The sequence below is a fragment of the Tamandua tetradactyla genome, chromosome 6, assembly GCF_023851605.1.
Source record: "Tamandua tetradactyla isolate mTamTet1 chromosome 6, mTamTet1.pri, whole genome shotgun sequence".
NCBI classification, from domain to species: domain Eukaryota; kingdom Metazoa; phylum Chordata; class Mammalia; order Pilosa; family Myrmecophagidae; genus Tamandua; species Tamandua tetradactyla.
In genome coordinates, this window is record NC_135332.1 from 38,336,126 (window position 1) to 38,363,906 (window position 27,781).

Sequence of the window (27,781 nt, forward strand, 5' to 3'; positions counted from 1 at the left end):
ATGTATTTTAAAACAGAATTTTAACAGAACTGAAATCATTCCTTGATGTATGTGTGCATTTTTGGGGTATTTTTTAATGTAATAATATATGATAATTATTTTCACGTTAGTGGATTGAGAAAACATGGTTTTTAATGGCTGCATGTAGTATTCCATCAGCTGGATGTAAAATGTAGATATATTTTAAATACACTTTACTGTCGAGGAAAAAAACGTTAAAAGATTTGTTTTCATAGCACCCAAGATAGTATAGGGTTGAGAGGAAAGAGGATTCAGCTTGAAGTTAGAGGCCGTGGGTTTGAGTCTCAGTTTTGCTCCTTAGACAGATTATTTGAATTCTGAGCCTTGGTTTCTTTTTCTGTAAAATGAGGATAATATTAGGTATCTCACAGTTGTGAGAGATGTGTATCTCATTTATATCTCTTTTTAATGAGATGTGCTTGTGCACATCGTCTGTTATTCTTGTTACAGACTCTGGTTCAGTTAGTACCACGTCAGCTTCTTAGAGCCCCACACTCAGTCCTTTGGAATCGTGGATTTGAGTATTTGCTGCAGCGTGGTCCTTAGTAGACTGTGAGAATGATGGTGTTTCAGTGAGGACCAGTGGTCAGCAAGGGGGGCAGAGAACGGAGTGGGAAGTTCTGATGATGGGTTTGGAGCCTGGGAGTCCCTGGGGGGCTCGGTGCTGGCGGCAGTGGGGGCAGTGTTGGGGCCAGAAGGGGTTACTGACGCCGAGCTTCACCCCATTCTTGGTTTGGGGTCTTCCTAGCTCTGGGGAGCCACACTATTTCCAGTCAAGTGGAATATGGGAAAATTGCTTTCCCAGGATACATCTCTGCTGGGAATGCGAGGTGGGAACTAGGGAGCCAGCCCTTTCCTCACAGGATTGGGGAAGGGGTGTGTTCTGTAAGCAAAGGCATCCTGCAAACAGCTGTCACCTTTATTGTTGTGCCAGGGCTTCCCTAGAAAGTCGATGGGAGAGCTGTGTGGGTCTTCAGTTAAGAGAAATGAAGAGGAAATTAGAGGCCACCTCACTGCCACTCTCCACCCCCGATACCCACACTGAGGGGAGCACATATCTGTACCCTGCATTTGCATGTACTGAGGCATGGTGACACCTAAACATGTGTTTCTTTAGATGCTTTAATCCATCTCTACATTAGGTAGGCTTCATGAGACCTTCACCTGTCTTGTTGCTTTGTATCCTTGGCACCTAGAAGGCTGCTTCTGCACACAGTAGGTGCTCAGTAAATGCATGATGAATGAGCAATTGAGGAAAGAGTGCCAGACCAGCTAGACCAAAGGCTAATTGAAAGGGGGCACAGAGAAGGGTAAGAGCACAGACCCAGGTGTGCAGAAGGTCTGGGTGGGGTCCTCATTCCACCCCTTACCAGCCTCGTCGCCCTGGCCTCACTCTGCAACTCCAGCAAGTGGGGCTGATAAAACCCCAGGCTCGGAGAACCTGAGACAGTAAGTGCAGTGCACTGCCCGACAGGTCCGGCCCTCGCAACAGTAGCCACTACCGTTCTGCAAACAGGAGGCCCGTGGGAAAGGCAGAGAAAATGCACAGCCCGCACCAACCGCATTAGGGCCTCTAAGCTCACTGGCAGTGAAATATAGGGCACGTGGCCATGCCATTCCCATATTTTTGTTCAGGTGTCCGTGAAGGCATAAATAAAGAATAAGTAGCGCGGGAGCCCTGCGCAGACTTGTTGCGTCTCAGTTGCTCGGGGACCCTGAAGGCTGCATAACTCATAGCGGGGCCTGTGCCCTGCACAGCCAGCTATTGATCCCTGACCCAGGGAAGCCTTCCTGGCCATCGGCCTCTCCATCTTAGGTGGTACCCAAACCTTTCTTCCTCATTTTGGCCCCTGGCATGGCTTTTTATTCAAAATTTCAGTTTCAGTGTGTGCAGTTGATTTCCTCCACAAAGCAGATAATGTGGGATGAGCAGTTTGGGGCCCGACTTCCTGTCGCCCCTCCACTGCAGTGGTAGAGCAGACCCGCCCGCCCCTCAGAGCCCCTTTGTCTCCTTTGCAAGGAAATTCCTTTATTTGTTCTTGTAAAGCAACTGGCCTCTGAATATCCTTTCCAGATCAATTTGGCCTGTCATGGGTGCCTGGCTTAAGTTTTCAAGCTTCTAAAGAAGGTGGGGAGGGGAGGGGGGTGGGTAGGGGGGAGACTGTGGCTGGGGATCAGACTTTCTTTCTCTTTGTGGCTTTCAGAAGAAAATCATGCACGTTAAAATAAGTGATGCAAATATCTGTATTTTATATATCAAAGAGACAAATGGCATAAATGCAGATTATAGGGTATTCCTTAGAACTGTCCATCACACAAGAGCTCCTGGGAAAGGCGAACTGTAGTCTCAGCACCAGCTGACTCAGCCGAGGGGTGCCTGTGCTTTCGGGCATTCTCCAGAGTGTTGGCATATTTAGGTCGTCTCACAGATTGATTCAGGATCGTCTTAAAAGCCAACTGGTTTTCCAAGTGTTTCATCTTACATGCACATTTAAAAAAGTAAAAGCTAGTTTCCAATTTCTTATATTTGATTTGATTGACCAGCCTTCACGTTTTGCCTCCACTTGGGTGATTATTTGTCTTCTGGTTTAAGAACTGGCAGATTTGGAATTCTCTGCTCCTGCCTCTTTCCTTCCTCCCCTCTTTGGTTTTTGTAGCTGATTTGTACTTAAACTGATGTCCTAGATTATTGTCGTGGTGGGGAGGGAGGGAGTGCAGTTACTTCGGCTGCTCATGATTCTCAGCCTTTCTTGTTTCCACTCACCAGTCTCTCTCTGGAGGAACCTGGCCCCACTGCAATGCCAGGGAGTCCATTGTTTCCTCTTGAGGACATTTTCCTTCCAAGGAGAGGACACCGATGTAAGTTTTTGAGAATGTGAGTGGTTGCCGTTCTGTGCCTACAGCAACTAGTGAAGATTCTTCCGTGGTTCTCCATTGCCAGTTGAGGTTCTCCATTGCCAGTTGAGGATGACTCCTGGAGCCTTTTCCACCTTTCAGTGGTTCTGTGCTCAGTGTGCATTCCAGGCCATGGTCTCATGGAAAGTAGTTTTCCTCGCTGAGAATGGTTCTCCTAGGTCTTATGCCCTTTAGGTGTACCCATCCAAGAATCGTTCTTTTAAGGGATGGATTCAACTGCTTTAAAGTCGTGGATCTGTAGCTGGGTCATCATGTAATATACAGTGAGGGCGTTGGAACCAGGCAGACCTCGGGTCAAGTATGGAGTCCAGCCCTTTTTTTCCCAGCTGGTTGACTTTGTGTGATAACTAGCATTTCTTGACCATTTACTGTGTGCTAACTCATTTTAAAGCCATTATTTCTCATCTAGTCTTCAAAACAACACTGAGAGAAAGGTATTACTCTTAGCTATTTTATCCAAACCTGCAGAACCTGCTTCCTAATCCCACACCCTCACCTCTATAGCCTTAACTGCTATACTGTAACTCCTCAACACTCCAAAACGCTCATCCTTGGAGTCTCTGCTTCTTCTTTTGCAAAGTGGGGATACAGTGTCAACAGGATCCTTTGGAGGATAAAATGAGATGAAACGTAATAAACAGTCCCTGGGACGGAGGAGGTGCCCGGCAAATGCTAGTTCCTTTCTTTTGTTCACCTGGGGTAAGGGGTGGGGCATGAGAAGGGGGGATCCGCCCCACTACCTGTGGCTAGATCATTTCACCCCAGAAGTCTTCCCAGCATTCTGAGAATGGGGTGGGCAGCAGGAAGTTCTTCCTAGAGTGGAATGCACAGTAGGAACCCTTGCCAGGTAGCCCCTTGAGTCTTGGTTGAAAGAGCAGTTTGGGTACTTAGCCTTTTGACTGAGGTGGGCTTGGCATTGGCCCTGGTCCTGAGTGTGGCCCTGGAGGCTAAGTGGAGACTCCCTCTGCAAATTACGTTGTACCAAACATGCTCATTAGCACTCCTAAATCTACCAACAGGGGAGCCCTCTCTCTGGACACTATTACTCATCTTGGGCTGCTCTCCTTTGGCTTGCAGCCCTGGCAGGCCCTCCTGCCATCAGGCCTGGAGGGAGCCTCACCAAGGAACCTGGATTTGTATTACTCCCTAATTATCTGTTCCAGGCCCTTGAATTTCATCTCATTCTGTCCCAGAAAGTGTCTAGGTGGGAGCAGAAAAACTGGTGGGTGCCTTGTAAAACCTACAGATGCTACCAGGGAAAGAGGTGAGATTCTAGACCTGGAGCAAGAGGCTGTTTGACTTTTTCCCAGCCCTCTTCATTTAGAACATAAACATTTCAGAAGCATAGAGAGGGTCTCCCCATCTAGTATGGCCTTTCTAGTGGGTCAGGAAAGGAGAGGTCAAGTCTGGACAGAGCCTAGAAGCCAGGGGCAGAAGCCAAGAAAATGACCCCTGCGGCTCAGGGTGGTCCCAGGTAGCACCTGGGGACTTGTTAGAAATGCGTAAGCTCAGACCCACCCAGATCTTGGACTTGGAATCTTCGTCTTAACAAAACTCCCCAGGTGATTTGTGCGCGCAGGAAAGTCTAAGAAGCTCTGCCTTTAGACTTTGGGACTGAGAGGAACTAGGATTATTCCCTTCCGCATACCCACCTGCATTTTGTAAAAATAAAAAGATGATAATATAATGCATTTAGAAGATTGGAATTACCTAGCCTAACTAAAAGGAAGAACAGAATGAAACAAAACACCACCCAGGGCCTGAGTGGGGGATGGAATTGGGTGCTTTCTGGGTTGACCCCACACCCTCACCTTCTGGCTGAGGACCCCGCACCATCTGTAGCCAGGATGATGTGTGATTCCCTCTTCAGTCTGTGGGCTGCCTGCCTCAGCCTCCCCCGTGTTTCTCTTTTCTGTTTCCCTGGTGCGTTATGCTAATAACGTTACTTTTCGGGAGAGTGTTTGTAGCAAGTGGGAGCTGTGGGTAAATAGCTTTGTTGGCCACTCTTGCTTTTCTTGCTTATATTGTACACCTTAATGTGCTTTTTCTTTTCTTGTTTTATTTTTTTTGATAATGGCAAAATCGTCGCTTGTGGGCACTGCCACAGATAATGCAAAAAGCCCTTTGAGAAGAGCTTTATCTGAGCACAAAGTACTTGGAATTGAAGACCCCTTAGGGATTTGCCTCGATCGCTCATCTTTTCTCTCTCCTCTCCCTTTTCTTTTTCTCCCCATTCTTTTCACCCTCTCTCTCTCTGTCCCCTTTCTCTTTTCTTCATTCAAACTTTCCTTGGAACTGGAGTGAGCTACTTATTGCCCTATTTTCGGCTGATTTGCATGTTAGGGAGAGCAGAGTAATTGGTGTTTAACCAGAACAAAAGAGGGTCTGTTTTCTAAAAGAAAAAGAATTTTTGAAGTAGGCCCTATTGCATCTACTGCCCTTGTCTTTCCTCTCATTAGGAATTGAATAGGATGGGCCCGTAATGAGAATGTGGGAGATACCGCTTCAGTTGGGATGCTTTTTGAACTAATTGGTTTGAAAATTATATTTGATGTGGATTTGAGGGATGTTGGCAGAACACCTCGTTGGGATCTAGACATCTTTTCCACACACCAGCTGGAGGATCAGGCAGGAAGAGGGGTTTTGGGACTCCACTCACCTTCCTAGTTGAGTACACTGATGGGTCATCTCTGGGATTTTGATCTTTCTCCACACCCTCAGGTGGGGTCCCCATCTCTTCTCCTTGGGTGAAAGGAACCCTGTGGCTATTGTCCTCAGGAGCCCTGTAAGGAAGGTGGAATTCAGTATAAATGTCCATGGCCGATGATTTGACTTCTAGTGAAGAAATGTTAATTTAGGGTATTTTGGCAAAGAAATGAAATTGGAAAATGATTTTTTTATTTGCTTTGGTCAGAGGGAGAAGATCTAAGTATGGACTAGGAAATTGGCAGGATATCAGGTGAAAACTTCCGTTGACCAGATTTAGATTGCCCATTCCTCAGTTTATATCTGAAAATCACTTAGTCAGCTCAAGTGGTTATATACTCTTCCTTCTGGAGCTTACCAGCATATGAGCTTATGATGTAGTTTTGTGAAAATTAAGTGGCATTTTAAAAGATTTTCAGTAATCCTTCAGAGCCCATTACTGTTCAGAAATTAAAAGTAAAATAACTCTACATGAACTTGGAAAAATAGAAGAGGAAAATGAGTTACAACTGCAATATTCTAAACAACCACCGTTTTTAAATTTTAGTGTGTCATTCATTCTTAAATACGCACATTTTAAATTTGTTTATTTTAAATGTTTTTTAATTGCATAATATAACATATTTACAAAGCAAAAAAGCAGTAGTTTTCAAAGCACACTTCAACAAATAGTTACAGAACAGATCCCAGAGTTTGTCATGGGCTCCCATTCTGCCATCTCAGATTTTTCCATCTAGCTGTCCCCAAACACGGGAAACTAGAAGTAATATTAATACAGTGATTCTGTAGCCATACTCATTTGTTAAATCCCATTTTCTCTGTTTTACCTCCTCCTTCTCCTTTAATCTTCTCCCTATCTATAGGGACCTTAGGGGAATGCCTGTTCTGACTTTTCCCTTTTGAGAAGAGATGTCCACTGTAAAGAATAGGGGAATGTAATTAATTGATAATCCTGGAGAGCTTGGTCCCTCTGAGTTTCAGGATTTATCTGACCTAGGAACCCTCTGGGTATTGTATGTTCTGGGAAGGCAAACCTAGTGCATGAAACCTTTATAGAGTCTCAGTTTGAGCCAGAAGTGTTCTTAAGAGTCAGCAGCCGTGATGTTGATTGGAGTTTAGCAAACCATGGCAATTGGCACTAATGAAGCTTGCATAAGAGCAGCCTCCAGAACTTCCTCTTGACTCCATTTGCTCTCTCGGCCACTGATGCCTTATTTTATTGCACTTCTTTTCTATTCTTTTGGTCAGGAAGGCGTTGTCGATCCCATGGTGCCAGCGCCAGGCTCATCCCAGGGGGTGATGCCCCATGTCGTCAGGGAGATTTTTACCCCTGGGTGGCTTGTACCACATAGCAGTGGGGATGGCAATGATTTTCCTTGCAGAGTTGAGCTTAGAGAGAGAGCGGCCACATCTGAGCAACAGAGAGGCTTCCTAGAAGCAACTCTTAGGTCTCGTTAAGGGTAGTCTTAGCTTTTCCCCTATAGAAATAAGTTTCGTAAGAGCACGCCTCAAAATCCAGGGCTTATTATCAATAAAACAGAAAATGACAAGTGCTGGAGAGAATGTGGAGAAAGAGGCACAGTTATCCACTGTTGGTGGGAATATAAAATGGTACAGCCACTGTGGGAGGCAGTTTGGCGGGTCCTCAGAAAGCTAAGTACAGAATTGCCATATGATCCAGCATTACCATTGCTAGGTATCTGTTCAGAGGACATGAGGGCAAGGACACAAATGGACATTTGCACACCAAGTTTATAGCAGCATTATTTACAGTCACCAAGAGATGGAAACAGCCCAAATGACCATCAACAGATGAGTGGCTGAACATGTTGTGGTGTATGCATACGATGGAATATTATGCAGCTGTAAGACAGAATAAAGTTATGAAGTATGAAACAACATGGATGGACCTTAAGGACATTATGCTGAGTGAGATTAACCAGAAACAAAAGGACAAATACTGTATGGTCTCACTGATGTGAACTAACATCAGTGAATGAACTTGGATAATTTCAGTTAAGAACAGAAGTCATCAAGAGGTAGAAATAGGGTAGATTTGGGTAATTGGAGCTGAAGGGATAGAGATTATACAATAGAATTGATTGTAAAAATTCAGAAATGAATAGCACAATACCACCTAACTAATATAATAATGTAAGTACATTGAATGAAGCCGAATGTGAGAATGATAGAGAGAGGAGGGCTGGGGGTGCAAATGAAATCAGAAGGAAAGAGAGACAATAAGGACTGAGAAGGTATAATCTAGGGATGCCTAGAGTGTATAATGATAGTTACTACATGTACAAATTAAAAAATGTTTTCATGAGGAAGAACAAAGGAATGTTAGTATTGCAGGGTGTTGAAAATAGATGGTAATTCATATTTTAAAAATTTAACTTAATGTTTGAGACTAAAGTAAAAAATGTTTATTTGGTATGAAATATATATTTTGATAGTGCATCTCCTAATATAACTTGCATGAACAGTTTAACTGAACAGTATAAGTACATGGAACCTTGAGTAAGGCATGAGATTTTGTAGGTTTGTACAGAGTGATGCCCCGATGTATCCCAGAGTGATTTGAACAGTGAATAAAAAAGTATTTGCAAAGTCCCCTTGGGGAAATGGTGAGAAAGAGGGAAAATTCAGCTTCCCCATTTGGAGAGGGCCTGATATTCTCACAAGCAGTGGGGACAACCCAGTCAATAAGCAGAGCCTTCAGTCTTGGGGTTTGTTCATGTGCAACTTGTCCCCACAAAGGATAGGCTAAGCCTACTTTAATTTAGGCCTATGAGTACACCCCCAGAGAACCTCTTTTGTTGCTCAGATGTGGTCTGTCTCTCAGCCAACACAACAAGCAAACTCACTGCCCTCCCCCCCTCTACCTGGGACGTGGCTCCCAGGGGTGTAAACTTCCCTGGCTACATGGAACAGAAATCCGAGAATGAGCTGGGACTCAGCATCACGGGATTGAGAAAACCTTCTCTACTGAAAGGGGGAAGAGAGAAATGAGACAAAGTAAAGTGTCAATGGCTGAGAGATTTCAAATAGACTTGAGAGGTTATCCTGGAAGTTATTCTTATGCATTATATAGATAACTCCTTTTAAGTTTAAGGTGTATTAGAGAGGCTAGAGAGAAGTGCCTGAAACTGTAGAGCTGCATTCCAGTAGCCATATTTCTTTAAGATGATTGTGTAATGATACAGCTTTCACAAAGTGACTATGTAATTGTGAAAATCTTGTTCTGATGCTCCTTTTATCTGTGGTATAGACAGATGAGTAAAAAATATGGATTAAAAATAAATGAATGGGGGAACGAATGTTAAAATAAATTGGATAGAGGGAAATACTAGTGGTCAGTGAGAGGGAGGGGTAAGGGGTATGGTATGTATGAGTTTTTTCCTTTTTCTTTTTATTTCTTTTTCTAGAGTGATGTAAATGCTCTGAGAAATGATCATGGTGATGAATATACAACTATGTGATGATATTGTGAGCCATTGATTGCACACCAAGTATGGAATGTTCATATGTTAAGAATGTTCATGTTGTATGTTGACTGGTTTTATTAATAAAATTAAAAAAAAAAAATCCAGGCCTTGGCCTATTTTCTTGGGAGTCCCCAATGGTTGGAAGGGTACCTGGGGTTTCCCAGATGGGAGAGTTTAATAGTTCCATATATATATATATTCCCCCCCCCTTCAGATCCTCAAGGGACTCTACCAGTACTCTGTAATTATCAGCCCACCATAGTCTGAGATGTTTCCTGGTATTATATAAGCTATAGAGAAGTACAAGGCCTCTTTCCCATTCTGGACTCCAAGAGATTGGGTTATTTAAATGAGCTATCCAGTGAGTTTGATTTAGATTATGAAACACACATTTTTAAATGATTCTGGAATACTGATTACTTTAGGGATTGTGTTTAGGCAAATGTTTATTTAATAGTGCCAGCTAAAGGGTTTGGTGACCTTGATTCCTCTTTTAAGGTCACCCAGATTTGCAAAAAGTTAATATTATCTCACAAAATCTGGTATCACATAAAAAAGAGGTACACAGATAGTGGTGCTTTCCCTCAGAAACTGTGATTAAAATTTTACTGTCTTTGTTTTGTTACTTTATCTTCCTGCAAAACCTGTGAGATCAGTGAGGGTTAAGCCATCTTGACCCCATTTTCCACATGAGGAAATGGAGCTACGTTTAGATTGAAGGAGTTAGCTAGCAGTGCCCAGTCTCCAGGTTTACAGATCAAATCAGTCTTCTTCCCTCCACTTCCTTCCTTCCGTCTCTCCTTCCTTCCTCCCTCCCTCCCTCCCTCTCTCTCTCCCTTCCAACTTTTAATTTGAAAATAATTTAAAATATATAGTAAAGTTTTAAGAATAAATACAAAGAACACCCATCTACCTTCCATATTTAAATATGGATACTTTTTTAAAGTATGCTTGTGGTTAAGGTAACTAAGATATTCATTTTTGGTGGTTCTAACTGTGTTTGTTTTCTTAAATAATAATTTTTAAAAAGTAAATACAAAGAACACCCATCTACTTACCACCCACATTACCCTTTGCAAATGCTCCATCAATTGCTCTCACTCTGTAGACACATATTTTTTCTCCCTGAACCTTTGGGGAGTAATTGTGTACCCATCATGGCCCTTCACCCCAGAATATGTCAGTGTTCCTAAGAGTGGGGATGGCCCCTTTTATAACCGCAGCACATTTATAACCCTCAGGAAATGTAACACTGAGTCAGTGCTCTCATGTCATCCACCATCCAAATTCCAGGTTTGTCAGTTGACCCAATAATGTCCGGTATAGAATTTTTTTTCCCCTCAAGTACAGAATATAATCCAGGACCACATATTATATTTAGCTTTTTATGTCTTTTTAATCTCCTTTAGTCTGGAATATTTCCACAGCCTTTCTTTGCCTTTTTTGTAACATTGACATTTATGAAGAATATAACCCATCCCTCCCCCACCTTTATTTTTTTCAACAGGACAGTTTTGTCTAATGTTTTCTCTTGATTAAATTCAAGTCAGGCGCTGCTGGCTGCAATACTACATACATGTTTTTGTGTCCTCTGGTCTCAGATCTGGAGACATGATGTCCTTCTGCCCTCTCTTTGGTGATGTTAGTTTGATCACCTGGTGAAGGTGTTATTTGATTTCTCCATGATCTAGTTATTATGTTTTCCTATTATTCTGCTTCTCTTCAGAATTTCCCCTTAGAGTTAGCATTCACTTCCTGATCTACCCTTTACTGTGATGGCTGTAAAGTGATTTTCTGATTCGTGAGTTCTTCCACATTTACCACTTGGTCACTTGGCGTTCTCCTGAAAGCAAGCACCCTTCCTTCTCCCCCATTAATTCTTTTATCTACATATTGTCAGTATGGACTCATTGAGTCCTAGTGTTTCAGTGGCTTTTAACTCATTCCTGTACTTGATTATTTTGGTGCCTTAGTACTGTCCCAGATTAGCCCAGTGGGAGACCCTCCTTTGTGGTTCTTTATAATATACCTCCATTATTTTTTGAGCACTTCTTTACTTTCTGACTTATCTAGTGTCTGTCCTGCCCCAGCTCTCGAGTTAGTCATTTCTCCAAGGAGCTGGCTTTTTGGGTGGGGAATTGATTTAGAGACTAAGATCTGAGTGCTAGGTGTGTTTATTGCTACTTGAGTGTCTTTGCTCCTTGTTACTGGGGTGTCTTTGCTTCTGGACCTGAACGGGCAGAGCTAAGAAATATGAGTTTAAGTAAGCATATAAACGTGTACATATGGATATATACATGGGAAATACACGTACATATTTTAGAACTCATGAGTTGACACCATACTTCCAATTCCAGTCCATTCTCAAAGGATTCCTTTTTTTGCCTCCCCTTTCCACAGTTGAGTGTTCCTTCTTGCGCAGAGAACCCTGGCTATTAACATCAGCACATTTACTTATTTGCTTAATCGTATAATAGATCTAAAGAAGAACCAGAATTGTTTGCCCTTTCCACTACAAAACGCAAACCTATTTTTAAAAAGTTCACACACACAAACACAGAGTTCAGGACTGCTTCAGAACTTGATCCTTGTTTACCAGTATCGTGATAGGACAGTCCATAGAGTGCCAAAAAGCAGCTCGGCTAAAATAAGTAAAAAAATACTCAATGTACATTAAATGAATGTCCTAACTACTGGAGCCTTAAGAGTTCTATAAAATAATTAATGTAGATAGGGTTGAGTCCCTAGGACAGGCTGAAGAATTGATGTGTGGTGTGAAGAGGCCCTTTCATGCACTGCCCCTGTGATGCCATTGTGTTTCTGGGTCATAATGTTCCCGTGATATGATACTGGGAACATGTCATGATTGGTGGGGTCAGACATTAGCTTAGCTGCTTGCTGGGCTGGAACAGATATCACCCCAGCATGCTCATCTGATGGGGTCGCACAGCAGCTCAGATTAAGCCTTGTGAATCCATGCTCAGGATTCCAAGGATGGATTCTTCATCGTGACCTCCACGGGCTGCTCCCAGGTCGCCTGCACCCCACCCGCCGTCCGTCCTGGCCCAGGGTCCGCATCCTGAATTGGAGTTTTGATGAGTTATTAGCTTGTACATCAGAATATTGCTCAGATTTTTGACTCTGTATGCATGTACCTTCATCATAGTATTTATAGAGCTATACTTGGGGCATGGCTATGGTTCTTCCACTTGTATTTCTTGAGAGTTGCATAAAAATCACACACACTTCTAAAGTTTGAAAAGTTCAACAAGTAATCTCTTAATATTTACCCTTAATAGAACTTGAAACATTGAATAATAGTAAACACGTTTGTCTCATTTTCTTCTTACCGCAGATGCAAACCCATTGAATTCGTAGACATGACCCATCTCTCTAATATATGCAAGAAACTGGGGTTGAGCCTTTCTGGGGATTTTAGAATATGTGGTCTCTTCTCAAAGAGCTGTAGCAGTATCATATCACGGGAACATTATGACATGGGAACATATATACAGGGGGATTAAAATAAAACACAAATTTAATGAGTTAAATATTAAAACCAAGCAGCCTTTCTCTCTCTCTCTTTTTTCATTTATAACAAAGTTAAACAGAATGTTGGGTTGTGCAGAACATATATATGTATTTGTGTGTGTGTATACTTCAAGTTGGCTCGGTTCATCTTTTAAGATAATGCCTTAAAGATTCTGGGTCATATCTTAGCCACATCAAATGCCTACCAGTTATGTTTATGTCTTTGTCATGGAGTTCCAAATGGAAAATTTACGAGCATTTTACTGTAGCAGATTTTTCAGTTGAGCAGCCAGTAGTCAATACTCTGTTCAGCATTGCTCCTGGACACGAGCTGTAACAGTCCTGACCCTTCCCACTTGTTCTTATATTGCCAAAGATGATAGAGATGTGGGGTGTTCTGGGAGCAGACTTGCATTCTAGAAAGGAAGTGGAAATTAATGGAGCTCTCACAGTGTACCATCTTATCAGGATTTGAGTTATGAGACCTTTATTCCAGAATGACTCCTTAAAAATGATCTTAGCCATTCTTATTTTTAAATAATGAATGCGACATTATAGCAGCACTATTCAAATTCTAAATGAAAAAAAGAGGGAAGGTGTTCACCCATCACCCTGCCTGGGGGCCTCTTGCCTTCAAGTACTGTCCCTGTGTGTACAAGTTCATCTCTGTAGGTGTCATTGGAGTGCAGGTGTACAGTTTGCTGTCCTGCATTTCTCACTTAGCATTACACGTGTGGCAACCCATGGCTCTTTTTTTGAAGCTGTTCTGTCTTCATGATTGTGAATAGGCTGTTCAGTGAGGTCACTCCCCAGGGTTTCTACATGTGGCACCCCCTTGGTAGAGGAAAAATGAAATTTCTGTCCTGGGTTTCTTTCCTGGCAGAGTAGATTTGTCTCTAAGTTTCCCACATCACTGCTTCAATTAGTGTTTGCTGAAATTGGTGTTGTTATCAGTTCCTCTTCTAGTTGTGATCCTTCGATCATTTTTCAGCACACTGGTTTCCACGTGTCCAACTGTTCCTTCTTTGGTTCACAGGTCCTGCTTTCTGCCAGACCCTGGGTTAGTTGTGAGGGTAGAATGGCAAGCCAGCTCAGAGCATTTGAGCATCTGCCTTGTTGGCGTGCACAGTTCTTTTGTAGGACCACAAAGAAATGTACACCGTTCCTTTGTGCTTTGCTGCATGTCCAGCCCTCTGTCTCCAACTCATGCACAAATTGCAGCAGAGGGAGGTGAAGGTAACATTATTGTTGGAAGAATCTAGCATCTCTTCAAGCTTCTTAAGGTGCTAAGTTGTTTGCACACTTTGCTACTTAACTTATGTTACAAGTTAACTTGGAGTACATCCCACAACTGTTTGGACACACTTGTGGCAGTGGGTAGTGGGTATGAGACTTCTTAGACTAGGGCATTAAGGTTGGGGAGTCTTGGGAGGTTGGCAGTAGTGACAGATGCCTGAGCTGCCTTTACTGAACCAGGGTTCACTGTCCAGAGTCAGAAATTCACTTCCATACCCAGAGAAGATGAGCTCCAGGGGAATGGCAGCATTCCTAAGTTTAATATGTCTTCTCTTCCCAAAACCTTCTCAGGGTATTCTGGCTTCTTAATTCTGGTAGTGGGAGAACCACCATTAGAACTAGGAATGATCTGATATCGTTTACAATCATTCTTGTCAACGTGTTAACTCTCCCAGCTGTTGCCTTTAAGCCTTTTATCTCAAATGATGGACTGAAAAGCTTTGTCTGTAGTTCAGGCTTCCGAGAAGCCTTCTTAAAGTGTCTGAAGCAAGAGCCATCAGCATTCCTGGCTGCCCACCTCTTCTCTGTCCTGGGTTAGGGAGCAGACTGTCATCTCTGAACCTTCTCCTCTGCCTCCATGGGGATTCCCCTCTGCCCACTGACCTCTCCTTTCAGGTGATCACTGCTGCCTCTCTCCTGATCCAGCCCAGGGACTCGTGTGTGTGTGTGTGTGTGTGTGTGTCTGTCTGTCTGTCTGTCTGAGTGCTTTGGAGCAGAGGGGGACAAGAAAGTAGACTTGGAGAAGGAGAGCTCACAGGAGGAGCATAAGAAACTTAGGGGTTCTGCATTTAGTGCAGTCAGGGAGAAGCATTTACATCTTCTTGATGAGCATGTGTGAGTCATCCTGATGGTGATGAAAGGAAGTGGGAAAGGTCTCAACATTAGAGGGCATTATATATTCTGGGGGGTGGGGGGAAAGGAGGATGAGAAGTGACACTTGAGTGATTCCCTTTAGAAGTGCCAACTGTGTCCATTTATGTCTGAGTTCCATGCAGCAAATAACAATGATATAAATACTCTTAAATTGACTAAATTGAAACATGGAAGCACCAATAAAGTTAGTGTACATGTGTGCTTCTGTTCCAGCCTGCCTGCTCACTATCAGAAATAATGAAAAGAGTTAACACTGGTCAACATGAGCTTACCAAGCAGATAAACTTTAAATTTATTCTATTTGAAATATTTTTAAGCCAGTTTTCAGAAGTACATTTGCTTGAAAGCCTATAGGAGGGGTGGAAAGCCAAGAAATAATTTTTTAATTCAAGAATATTCTAGAAGTTAGTAATATCTGAAAACCACTTCAATATACATTTCTTCGCTATCCTTTTGGAAACATAAGAGCATGTCTGGTGGCTCTAATAGATGTCATCTGAATGGATTCTTGCTGACTGATGCTATGTGAATTATAAATGAACCATATGGAACCACTTTATATTAAGTAACTTGCGTGTTCCAATGATAGTTACTTAGGTTGTAATCGTCTCAAAATCTGTTGTTAATGACTGGTGGGTTTTCACCTGAAGTTATTAATGTACCAGACACTGTTGTTAACAGTGCCAGAGGTGTGTGTGTGTGTTCATAGAAGGATATTACTGTGAACCATATTTCATGGTCTGATAGCCTTTATAGTTTGCCTTACATCCCAGACACAGTGCTCTGTAATAGATATTTTAGGAATTATGTTTATTGTCCTAAATGAATGCCAATTTTTATTTTGTCCAAGAAAGGGATGTATTTGGAAACACATGGAGTATTCGATGGAATCACCATGTGATTGGTCTTTGGAGACAGCTCACTGCTTTAGGATAAAGTCCAAATGACTTGGCGTTGGCTGTAAGAGACGTCATCAGCTAGTCCATGCCCCCTCCTCCCAAGCATGGTCACTTGTCGTCTCCTCACACCAAGCCCTACGGAGCTCCTGAAGTCCTCGGTCTCCGGTTATTTGTGCTTCCCTGCCTTTGCTAATGGAACTCCCTGGCCCAGAATGCTCTTGCCTCCTCCTTGCTTGATGAAGAGCTACTCATTTGGCTTCAGCATAACCTAGTGTATGAGCCTCCCCTAGTCCTCTCCTCCAACCCCTCTTGTGCCCAGTGGCTCTGTTTACCTCTATCAATATCCATAACACATTTAAAAAATACAATTTTACTGAGGTATATTCACATGCCCTATAATCATCCAAAGTACAGTCATGGTTCACAGTATCATCATATAGTTGTGTGTTCATCACCACAATCAATTTTTGAACATTTTCATTACTACTTCAATAAAATATATATAAGAATGAAAAATAAAAATCCCAAAGTCCTCTGTCCTTTATCCCTCCATGATATTTATTTTTTTACTCATTCCATACACTTTTTAGACTTGTTGACCCGAGATATGAGTCAGGGTCCCTGTAGGAAACAGATGCCATGCTGAAGGGGATAACTGGAACGATTTAGGGAGGGAACAACTTAAAAAGGTATGGACAAGGTTGAGTTGCAGAAGGACAGAGGGAGCACCCGTGGGTTATCAGCAGTGCCTAAGCAGTTACTAGCTGTGGGACTGAAGGGGCAAGAAGAAGTGGAGTGCAGCTGTGGAGGGGGTACCCTGACAGCCATGGCTGGAGCCAGGAAGGACTGGGACCCTGACTCCCCCAGTCTCTCTTTCTTCCCACCTTCTCCCGACAGTGTCTTTCAATGGCCAAATCCAGCTGGAAGATGGATGGTAAAGGAGCCCAGGAGGTATGTTCTGGAGAGATCCGTCTTACAAAGCACAGGACAGGGAGGAAAAGTGCAGTTGATTGAGAATAATCACACCCATACATTTCTCCTATGGGGTATAATTTCACTAGGAGCCTTAGCCATATCTTCCTCATTTCCCTTTTCCCAGAGCCTGTTAGGGTGTGTTGGGATTGGGGCTTTGTTTTTCTCCCTAGTCTCTATCAGCACCTCCTAGCCACCACAAATATATCATCTAAAAGCTGCTTGTGTAGCTTCAAGACAAATCCCCAATCCATTGCTGCTTCCAAACCCCTTTGATTTAGAAATTCTGGAGCCACTACTGATCTAATGAAGTGTCTGATGCAGGGTATGTTCCATGTACACTTGTTGAAGGAATGATGAATGAGTGAAACAGTGAATGAATGAGAAAATATGTTGTATGAAGAAATATTGAGGGAAAGTGTGATCTGAGTTCACCCTTTGCATCCCTTTCAAATCTATATGGTGCAGGAGACTCTGAATGTCAGTCCTATGAAGGTAGGTAGGAATTTCTTAACCTGTTTTGTTGTGTCCCTAGCACCTAGAACAGTTCCTGAACGTTCTGGATGTTAAGCCACACTCTTAGATACATTTCTTCTCTAAAGGGCTACCCTGTGAGCTTCACCAGTGTATAAGGTCCCATTCCCTTTTGGGACCCAAGGGCCATTTGGGTATTTTTCCAAAGTAGTGAAATCTGTGGCATCCCTTCCTATTTATTTTCTTGATTTGTGGAATTTGAAAGGCAGAGCAGAAGACTGTAAATATGCTTCCTCTTATTTTAGAGAGAAAATAGGACTTTAAGATTTTGGTGAAAGAGAGAGGAAGGCAGATGCCTGGAGGTGATGGTTGGGTGAGACTCTCATTACTAACACCAACAGATTTGGTTGGACCCACGCAGGTTTGGTTGGACCCACCTTCCTCCTGACGTCAGGGCCCCCAGCCTTGCCTGGTGCTGTGCAGTGCCGTGCCTCACTTCACTCTTCCAGGCGCACAGGGTTCTGCAATTTTACAGAAGGAAGTGGAGTACCCTGGACGAGAGACAGAGGGCAGGAACAAGGCATATAAATGTCAGCTAATCCCTGGATAACTGCTCTTTTACAGAATCTGTACCTGGTCTGGGTTATAGTCTGGAAGGAGTAGTTTTCATGTTTTCAGATGCCTTGGTCTTTCGCCATGTGTATTTAATTTGAATGGAGTCACAGCCTCCCTGTAGGCTGTGGCCAGAAGGGCTCCTCCTAAGCCTCCCCTCCTGTGTCCCTTCAGCCCTTGTGGGCACATGGTAATTTTACAGGGTGGTGTTAAGAATCAGGGTGCGGAAGGCAGGACGTTCGTAATGACCGGACATGGTGAGGGTGACACTTGTAATTTTAAAGAAATGCTTAAAAAATTAATTGGTTCTCTGCTCTGCAGCTTTATACTGCTGAAGCCAAAAGGAAAAGTCAAGATGGACAATTTCCCACTGTGACGCCTATTATTTCTGGAAAGTTGAGTCATTTAATGATGATTTGAATATCAACAACCCACTGGCCCATCTCTCCCCAGACAGCTCCCGTCAGTGTGCTCCTTTCCAAGGAAGGATGTATATCTTTCCGTTCATATTCTGGCAACTCCAGTAGAGTCTGGGCTCCTGGGTCTCCCCAGATCGTTATTAGACTTTTGCTATCCAGGATTTGAGTGGGTTTTAACCTTTGCCTGTTGTTCCCTGTTTAAGGTCATCTTTGGACAAACTCGGGTGGAGTGGAAACAGGTGTGACAGTGCTGTCCATGTTGCCTTCAGGCTTGTTGATTGATGGTCCCGAAGCGCTGCTGGGCGCCCTACTAAGGGCCTCTGCCTTGGGGACCCTCAAGGAGCACATGGTTAGTGACAGATTCCCAGCACTATGCCTAGCTCAGTTAGGGACAAATCGAGGCTCCCTCAGGGACACTAAGGTGTGAAACACGGACTGTTACTTCCTTAGTTATTTAGGGAGGTGAGAGGAGATGGAGCGGGCAAGTGATTTCTCCTGTAGGGGTATTTGCTGAACCAGAATATCTGTTTCCTCTGGGAAGTCTTTGAATTTAAGCACTTTCAGTATATTAGATACTTAGATTTAACGGGATCCCGGGAAGGATGTTAAGAGCACCTTACGAGAACATCTTGTCATTTCCTTATTAACAGTTAGGCCTGGATGGTGCTAGGGTTGAACTGGCCTAGAAAATCCCCCTTTCCTCTTAATGAATAGTAAGTCAATAGCAGGAATCTGGAAGCTTTTTTTGTAAAGGGGGCAAATAGTAAAATATTTAGGCTTTGTTGCTTAAGTGGCAATATCAAGGATATTATGTAGGCACTTGCATAACAGGACAGAAAATAAGTTTATACAAATTTTTACTGATGGTATTCAATAGTAGAGTACAATGTTTGTAGTACAGATTTACAAATGAGTAGGGTGGTTTTTTTTTTTTTGGCTGGGGGTAGATTAATATTTTGCTTAATTGCTGTTCAAAGTTATTATTTCCTATCATCAGGTCAATTGCAAATGTTCATTTGTAAAAGCCATTCTTAGTTTGCAGAGTATATAACAACTGACCAGATCTGGCCCCTGGGCCATAGTTTGTCACCCCGTGGACTGTGACGTATCTCTGTTGATCTTAGTTGCAGTGGAAAACCTGAGGACATGAAAAGTGGCCCAGCATTCCATGCTGCACCTTGTTTGAGTGTCTGGGAGATACTGTTTGGAAGCACAATATCAGAATTTTGTATATTTACTCAATAAATAGTGGTGAAAGAGAGGCTAGGCACAGGGATGCAAAACTGAACAAGATACTCAAGGTCACTGCCACTGGAAGGCTTATTTTCTAATTGGAGAGACAATAAACAGATGCATACGTATAAAATACAATTCTGGGCAATGGTGATGGCTGTTGAAGAGGTGGGAAAAGAGGCTATTAGTGACCCTGGGAAAGGTGGTTATGGCATGCCTCTGTAGGTGGTGCCATTTGGATAGAGACCTGAATTAAGTGAGGGAATGAGCCACTGAAGCTTTAGGTGAGTCACCTGCAAGTGTATACATCTTGAGGCCAGAACAAACTTGATGAGTGTGGCCCAGCAAGACATAGAGAGGGGTGAATTTAGAGGGACAGGAGATGAGTTTGAAGAGAGCAGAGGGGCCAAATACGAGGACCCTTGAAGCCCATAAAAAGGAGTTTCTGATAAGACATCATTGGAAGGATTTAGGTCAGAGAATGATGTAATGGGGCTGACTATTGAAGAAAATCGCTCCAGCTGCTGGGCAGAAGTCATACTCTAGAAGGCAAGAGTGGAAGTGGTTTAATGCTGAGAATTGAAACTAGAACTAGTCTGAAAAATCTGGAGTCTGTGGTCAGTGAATATTCAGTATTATCTTACATGTCATAAGTCAGGATCCTTCTGGGTTCAAATGACCCAAGTCAAATGGTCTCAAGGAAAAAAGGGTGTTTGCTGGGCCAGTGTCACTGTCAAGTCCAGGAATTTTCCTGGCTTTGTCGCAGTCAGTTCCAGGGGCTCAAATGATGTCATCATAGCTCTCTCTGCCCCTCATCTCTCCTTTGTTCTGTGGGTTGGCATCATTCACTTTTACAGGTAAACTATTTCCATGATTTGGAGAAGATGGCTGTCATGATTCCACATTCACATATTAGCCTGGCAACTCCAGCAGAAACGTTGCTTCTTTCTTTCAGCATCTGCACATCACTTTCAGAACATTCTCTGATTGGCCTTCATCCTAAGTCAGGATCCAGCCCTTGGACCACCCTCTTTGATTGACAGCCCCTTTAGAACTACATGTGGTGAGGGAGGGACGGTTCCCCAGAAGGTGCTGGGCAGATGAAGCAACCTATGTCCATGACACATTGATGTATCTTCTTTTGGTCTCCTTATTTTTCTCTTCCTTCTCTACCTAGGTCATTTCTGTTGGGGAAGCATGTCAAAACCCAAGTGAAACCCATGTCCCTTCAAAATGCCGACCCATGAAGAAGCACAATCACATACTGATTCTTGGTTATCATTTTCACACCACATGACTCTCTTGCTCCAAGGGCTCAAGGGCTCAAGGGCTCAAGGGCTCAGCCCAAAACCTTCTTTGTTCTGGAAATGCTGTTTTGAGCAGAGAAGGCCTGGCTGAGTTCCAGGTTCTGGTCCACCTCTTACTAGCTCTGTGACCCTGGATAGGCCACTTAACTCTTAGGAGACTTAGTTTCCTTGTCTTCATGTCATCCTTAGCTGCCGTGTGCATCACCTGAGATGTCCACTAAGTACTTTGTAAGATGTGAAGTGCCATTTGGATGATAATTAATTGGTCTTTTTTTAACCCTTTGCTTGGGAAGGAGAGAGTGATTGGGGAAGAGAAAGAGGTTGTACTTCAATTTCTGGACCTTTCTGCTCATATATACCACCTTTTTTCTCTTTGTGAAACTTCTTTCCCAGTGGGCCTGTTTCTTTATTTTATCTTCTTGATACTGGCTGGACTGTTAAGTAGATATCCTTGGGTGGTGGATGCTGACGTGGGAGAACCTCCCCAGATTAAGACAAATTGTGTTTTGTCTTTAGCTGTAAGCAACTCTTAGCAATTTGACATAGACGTCATTTTAGATTTACGGAGAAGAAAGGACAACATGCTCTGTATTGATAAGATTTCAGCAAGACTTAAAAAGAAAAACACAAAACTTAATGCATCACTCTGTGGGACTTGGTTCCCAGTTCCTTAATGAGGCCTGTGGTTTAGCAGAGTGCACCATCTCAATACACAGATGGTTTTTATGTAAAAATATTTTTTCAAATGTTAATTTCCAGTGACTGATGTTCTCTGCCTAAATCATTTCCATTGTTTGTATTTGATAAGAACTGTATTTGAACTGCTCCTTTATAAGTCGGATTCTTTTGTAATGGGATTTAACTTAGTGGTTTTACAGGTGTATGAAAATGTTAAGCTGTGTATTGTATTTGAGAGTTGGAAAATTCTTAGTTGCAGCTAATTTAAGGAAAAAAAAATTAAACAGGTGATTAGCAGCTGCTTTTGGTTTTGAATGTCCTCGCCTTGGGGTTTTGTGTTTGCTTATTCGTGTGCAAATTGGTGTGGTTATTTTGCACACACCTCCCCAGCCAGCTGCCTGGGCCCATTCCACTGAACCGCGCGGCCCCCCCCCCCCCCCCACCCCAGTTCTTCAGGCTGATTTGTTCCCCAGGCTGGCAAGCCTGCTGTCTCCCTAATGATTCATAGGGCCAGGCCTTCCTGAGAAAACAAAGCCGCCCTGGTCCTTTTTCTCCTTGAGCAGGGCCTGGTTCGCTGCCACAAAGGCCTGCCTTTCTCCCCTTGGGCAGCCAAGAGCCTCAGGCCCGGGCGGCCTCCTCCCCCACCTCCCACCCCCCACCCCCTTAGAGTTCTGTACTTCTCCTCTCCTAAGTGACAAATGCTGGATGGCCTTGCGCTCCAGGACCCTCCAAGGCCACTCGAGGCGGGGTCTACGACCAGTGGGAAAAACAACCATTAGAAAGCAGGAGGTATAGAAGGGCTGCTCAAGGGTTCTCAGCTTCTGAGCCGCATCCAGGCACCCAGGTCTCCCTTTGGCGGCGCCCCGAGGCCTCCGCTCGCTCTGGCTCTGCCCAAAACATCGTGCTTTTTTGGCACTGGGGGGTTTGTGCTTGCTCAGTCCTGGTCAGTGTGCCTGCCAGGGCAAGGACGGCTTTGCACAGGCTGCTGCCGCGTACTTAGGAACGATGACGCCAGTGGGAACTGCGCCACCAGCTCCCTTTCCAAACCTTTGTGGCTACATCCTGTTCACTTAAAGGTGAAATCACGACCTGCCAGACTTGATTTTTCAGTTGAGGGGCTTTTATGTACATGTCTTTCTTTATCCAGTACGAGGATTGTGCTTTCATTGACGAAGATTTGATGAGTAAATAGGGAGGGAAAATGCTTGAGGGAGAAATACTTGCCCTCTAGATTAATAAATTAATCTTTTTTATTTTTTCATTTTTGGGGGTCGGCCCAAGAACTTTGCTGTTTCTCTTGACTGAGTCTTTTGTCTCGCAGCCCCTTTTTTCCTTGGTATCTTCTGACCTTAGCTGACTTGATAACTAGGATTCCTGTACATCCTCATCTCCTTTCTGGGGGCAGCTGGCTCCCACTTGTACTTTCTTGTTCTTTCTCAAGTGGTACTTTAGCCGAGCCCCAGAGTAGATGACTTTTGGGGGCTGCCGTTTGAGAGGGTACAACCTGGCAGGCCTGGCTTCAGAGGGACGAGGGGATTTTGGTGCACAAGTCTCCCAATTTAGACTTTGGCAACTGTTGGCCCCTGAAGAAAAGCATTAGTGAAAAATTGAGGGCAAAGGGAGAAGAGCAAGCCCTTGGGGGGGATTTCTTTGCTTTTTTCTGGGCAGCATTTCGTACCTGTAAAACCAGAATGACTTCTTCAGGCATTTACTCTCCAGCTGGCTCCAGTCACAGGTTGAAGTTGGCTTTTCCGAAACCTGCAATGAGGTTTAAGGTTAAGTGTATGTCAGGTCATGCTCACATCTACAGTTTGAGCCTCATCTCGAAAGTCTGCTTGTCCTGTTCTCTATAGGTGGGTGTTTTTGTGTTTTTTTTTGTTTGTTTGTTTTGTTTTGTTTTTTGGTGTTGAAACAAGCATATAATGGCCAGGATCACTTCAGAATTTAAAAGTGGTCTACCTTAACTGTTGGAGGTATTTTTGCTACAGCATCTCCAGGTAGAGCCCTGAGTATAACTTCTCACTGGGTGGAGAGGCAGCATCACTTAATGGGCAAGAACCCAGAGGAACGTGCCTGGATTCAGATAGTCCTTAGAGAGAGTCATGGGCAGGGTGTGTCTCTGTCCCCCCTCCATGTCTCTCCCCAATGCCCATCCCCTCCTGCCTGTTTCAGCGCCTCTTGAGTATTGGTTGCATGAGGACAATGAGTTTGAATCCCAGCTCTGCCACTAAGCATCCAGGTGGCATTGGGAAAGTCACTTAACCTTCTAAAGCCTCAGTATCCTAATCTGCAAAATGGAGCAGTTAGTGTCCAGTTTGTCCGTGCTGTGAGTATTGAATGGCATGTGGCACTTTCCACTTAACTGCAACTGCCTGGAACAGCACAGTTGAAAGAGACAAGCTAGTCATGGAAGAATATATACAGTATGATTCCTTTTACATAAGTTTAAAAACATGAAAAGTAAGTAACAGAGGCAAAACTGTAAAGAAAAACGGGATTTCTACACATAAAATTCACAGTCATCTCTGAGTAAAGAAGGAAGGGGATGAGATTAGAAAAGGGCCAAATGGAGGCTTCAAAGCTGACTATAAGTTTTTGTTTCCTAAGCTGGCTGGTAGACACATGCATGTTAGTTGTATTGCTTTTCTTTATAGTGTACATGCACTTTATTAATTTTTTTCATGTCTGTTCAGTAGTATTTAAAATGAAACAGAAGTTACCACACTGCCTGGGACATATAATACAATCAATAGTTGCTATTTTTGTTATTATTTGTGGTAGAATTGAGCAGTACGGCTTCAGGAATGTTCAGTGGAAGGGTACAAGGCTGCCATGTATGGTTGTTCATTCCAGTGTGAACTGAAAACCAAGCTTTGTTCCAGGACAGAAGGCTGTGTCCTCCTGGAGTAAAGGGTGTGTTTTCCTAATTAACACAGTGACATTGTATGGGCCTCGTGGTGACCCTCGAAAGGTGTCACTTAAGTACACGGATCTGTTGGAAAGGTGAGTTTGGAGAAGGTTGAGCATTACAGTGACATACCAGGAAGGTGAGTTTGGAATGTGGAATCCTAATCATTAGACTGTGGAGGAGACCTTGGAGATTCATTAGGTCAGGACTCTCAGTGTGCAAATGAAATTATGCCCACAGAGAATCAAAAAACTAAAGATCACACAGTGATTCTCTGAATATCAGAAGTGCAATGCTTGAGAAAAAAATAATTTTAGGAGAAATAAAGGAAGTGCTATATTTTACAGCAGTTTTAACAGTATTTGTAGAAATTGTTATGCCTAAAATATTGCACATGTTGAAATGAAAATATGCTCAAGAAGAGTATAGGTAAATTCAAGAATGGTTCCTTGCTAGGGGCTTTTGAAGGCTGTTCCTAATACTTTGGATAGGTTTTTTAGAGGGAGACTATAGTCACCTGCAACAGTCCATCAGATCTTGGGTGGGAGAATGGAGCCTGCTCTTCAGACCAGGTAACAGGTGGTTCTCTGTCCCATCGGCAGTTGTCCCTCTTTTCTCCAGAGGAATGGTTTTGCATTTTATCTAACCCTCCCCAGTTCCTGGAACCCCTGAAATCTCTGCTCAGAGCTTTCCGGTCAAAAGCCATTTAGGTCCCCACTGTGCAAATCGTTGTTCAGATTCAATGTGCATATTTTAATGTTATTATGAATCCAGCTGCAAAGGAGGTGTAATCAGCTGACAGTTAAGAGCATGGCCTTGAAGTCAGAAAGATGAGGACTTCAGTTCCAGCTACCAGCTTTTGAAAATGAGGGCAGGGTCTTACTGTCTGAGCCTCAGTTTATTCTTCTGTGAAATGGATATCATGGCACCCTCTTTCCCCAAGCTTATGTGAGTGTACCCTCAGTAAAGGCTGGTGGTGGCATTATTAATAGTGCTCAGTGGCGGGGTGTGTGCTCAGCCCTGGCTGGAGTGATTGTTTCTGTTGGTCAATGGTGGGGGTCAATGGTGGGGGTCAATGTATGACACCCCAAGCTGGAACATGCACTCTTGTCTACCCCTGGAAATCCCTGTTGTTGATTAACAGGCCAAAACCCTGCTGAACTCTTGGTGATCCCTGCTACAATTTCCTTTATTATTGACTTACTCTGCTTTCTTTTACAGTGGATATATTTTTAAATTCCCTTATAAGTGTTCTAGTAGTGACTTTATCCCCTTTGCTAAGCCTCCCCCTACAAACCCGCCACCATGTGATGTCATTGAGCACTTTTATTTGTGACGAGGTAGTCTGGGAAACTCCTCAAGGGCAGCTCAGACAGAGCCTGGCCTTCCATCTCATCTCTTAGGAAATCCCTGTTGGGTGTCCCGGGGTTCAGCGCCAGAGAAATTCTATAGGTATGGTTTTCCAGAAATCTCTTTGCTCTCATACCTGCTAAGGAAGTGAAAGCTTCAAGCAAGTGAAGAGGCACTGGAGGTTGCCCTCTTTTGCGGTGGTGGGGACTTCATCAGCTAGGTACCTGCAGTCCCTGGGAGCAAGCCAGGGGTCTTAGGGAGGGAGCTGGGCCATTCGCAGATGCTAGCACGTATGTTCAATTTGGTTATCGGTGGAATTGATATACCTTGCTTCACTTACAAAGGGCTTGAGGTCCAGGGGTTCAGCAGTTAACAATTTTGCCTTTTCCCAACTTCTCTTTGAACCTCTGATTTCCAGGAGAGGTCGCTCAGCAGGTACATTTGGGGTCTCTTAGAACGTAATGGGTTTTGGCTTCATTGAAGAGAACCGCAGAGGTTGGATAGAAAGAAGGTGGCTGAAGTTCAGCTGGGGAAAAACTTGTCCAGGGGTGCTGAGTTCCACTTCTCAGCTGCAGCAACAGCTTGTTCCTTTGTCCCCAAATGCTCTCCTGGCCTGTGAAGGGCCGCAGAACCCAACCAGTTTAATGTGGTAGCACTGAGGTCGATGCTGTTTCTGGACAGTCACATGAATCCACGAAGGTAAAATGTTAGAGCTCAGCTTTCTGCCTAGGCAGTGATTCTTCTCTGGCTTCTCAGTTCTATTAAATTTTTAAAATACTTTATTGCTTCCGCAGGAGAAAAAAATTTGGAATATAAGAAAAATGAATATAACATTTTGTTCCATATTAAAAGTTAATTTAAGACAGAACCAGAGGCCAAGACAAGTGTCTTGTCTTTTCTTCTTTTGGTGATATAATTGACCCTTCAGAGCTCCATACGACTTAATATTCATTCAGCACAGGCTAATTACAGGGTGTGTGCAAGCCGTATGGTTAGTTTCTGCGTGAACTGCTTAATTCTGAGGGTTTATAACTTGTCCATAAAATTTGCTATGGCTTCTAACAAGTGGAATATTAGCTCAGTGTGTGAGGGAGGGTCTGAGCTGTCTCCCACCTGCTTCCTTTCTGAAGGGGTTTCAGCCAAACTTAACGAGATGTTATGTTGTGAATAGTTAACACACTTTCTGAACCCCAAATTGCATCATGTGGCCTAACAGACCCTCCCTACCCCCATGCCAATTAAATTATGTGGTTAGCCTTGTAAAGATAGGACAATGAAATATTTTCTCATATATGCCACACATGGTCTTTGCTGAAAATAAGAAAATACATGAAATCTGAGCTTTCCTGGAAAGGAGGATTCATCTCTGGTGTTTAAATTATGGGCCATGAGAAAGGGGATAGCCTCGGTGACCCCTGATCTTGACTTTTTCTTCTGGAAGTGAGAAACCCCTTATTTGCCCTGTGTCCCTGGGGAAAATCCATCTGTGTGGGTGGTGGCTGTGTGGTGGCAGGATCTTTGGAAACAAAATGAGGTTGACTTCAGTTATCAGAGAATGAATGCCGGAAACCAGATTGCAGTTTGTGGAAGCAGAGTTGGGCTTAAAGTTGCATTTCAGTGTTGCCCTGTAATAGTGTTGATTTTGTTGTATTGGGAGGGGGTGGCAAACTTTATTCCCTAAACTGTGGATCCTATGATTTTCTTGAGATGAGGGCCTCCTGAGTGGTTGGAAAAGGGAAATGGTGAAGCAACTACCTCTTATTTCTCTGTCCACTATGGAAATTAATATCTGACCCAGTTTTGTTTGCCCATTGAGTTTATGGCTTACATAAGTGGCCGTTGTAATGATACATCGACTGTTGCAACTGCATTTCCTGAAAATTATATTTTATAGTTCTGAACTTCTAGTCCATAAATCTTTCGAATTTGGGGCTTTGAGTTGGAGGAACCTTGTGGTTCTAGGAAAAAAAAGTGTCCAATATATTTTCATGACTGTTAGCTTTTTCCCCCTCCCTATCCCGTTCTTTTCTCCTTTCTTCACATGCCACCCCTCTGATATTTACTACTTGAAAAAAATCAGTTTTAAAGTTTGCTCTTC

The 27,781-nt window shown here is 43.4% G+C and overlaps 1 protein-coding gene and 1 pseudogene across 7 annotated transcripts in view; one reads left to right on the forward strand and one right to left on the reverse strand.

Annotated features, from left to right (window-relative positions):
* The window catches only part of MSI2 (musashi RNA binding protein 2), a 501,147-nt gene that overhangs the window by 181,918 nt on the left and 291,448 nt on the right, over nt 1-27,781 (forward strand). The gene's annotated exons all lie outside the window — the stretch shown is intronic.
* On the reverse strand, nt 1,411-12,520 carry LOC143685622 (ragulator complex protein LAMTOR5 pseudogene; annotated as a pseudogene).